At 34.0% G+C, this 488-nt stretch overlaps 1 protein-coding gene across 1 annotated transcript in view; it reads left to right on the plus strand.

The window, feature by feature from the left end:
* Positions 1-488, plus strand: part of EMH_0078710 (uncharacterized protein) — a gene marked incomplete at both ends in the record, with an annotated part of 3,542 nt that overhangs the window by 2,205 nt on the left and 849 nt on the right. The gene's annotated exons all lie outside the window — the stretch shown is intronic.

Consider the following 488-nt stretch of genomic DNA (forward strand, 5'->3'; position numbering starts at 1 on the left):
CATGAATTTCATGCTCTGTTTCATAGTATGGTTTCAGGGCATTGTGTTTCACTGTTTTGTGTTATGTTTTCTTATGCTTTCTTGAGTTATATCGTTTAAAATGAGTTGCATTTTATTGCATTTTGTTGAATTATGTTGTAGTATTTTTGTATTGTGCTGTATTGCGTTATTTTATGTTGTTTTATGCAGTATTCTGTTAAATTTCTTCATATTGTTCTGTGTTCAGATTGATGCACTGCACTGTATCGCATTATGTTCCATTGCATTGAAGTGTACTGTGGTGTATTTCATAGTATATACTATCATCACCGTATTGAATATTATATATTACCAACACCCCACTGTATTTCAACAAATGTTTTTATTCTGTTTTATTTTTCTAACAGAGAAAAATTCAGCTTTGGGGTTTTCTTTGCTCATGCAGGCAAAGAGTGGATGGGAATACAGCGCGCGAAAGTTGAAAGCAGATTGCAGCAGCCAACCGACGG

The sequence above is a fragment of the Eimeria mitis genome, genomic scaffold, assembly GCF_000499745.2.
Source record: "Eimeria mitis Houghton genomic scaffold, Emh_scaff4940, whole genome shotgun sequence".
NCBI classification, from domain to species: domain Eukaryota; phylum Apicomplexa; class Conoidasida; order Eucoccidiorida; family Eimeriidae; genus Eimeria; species Eimeria mitis.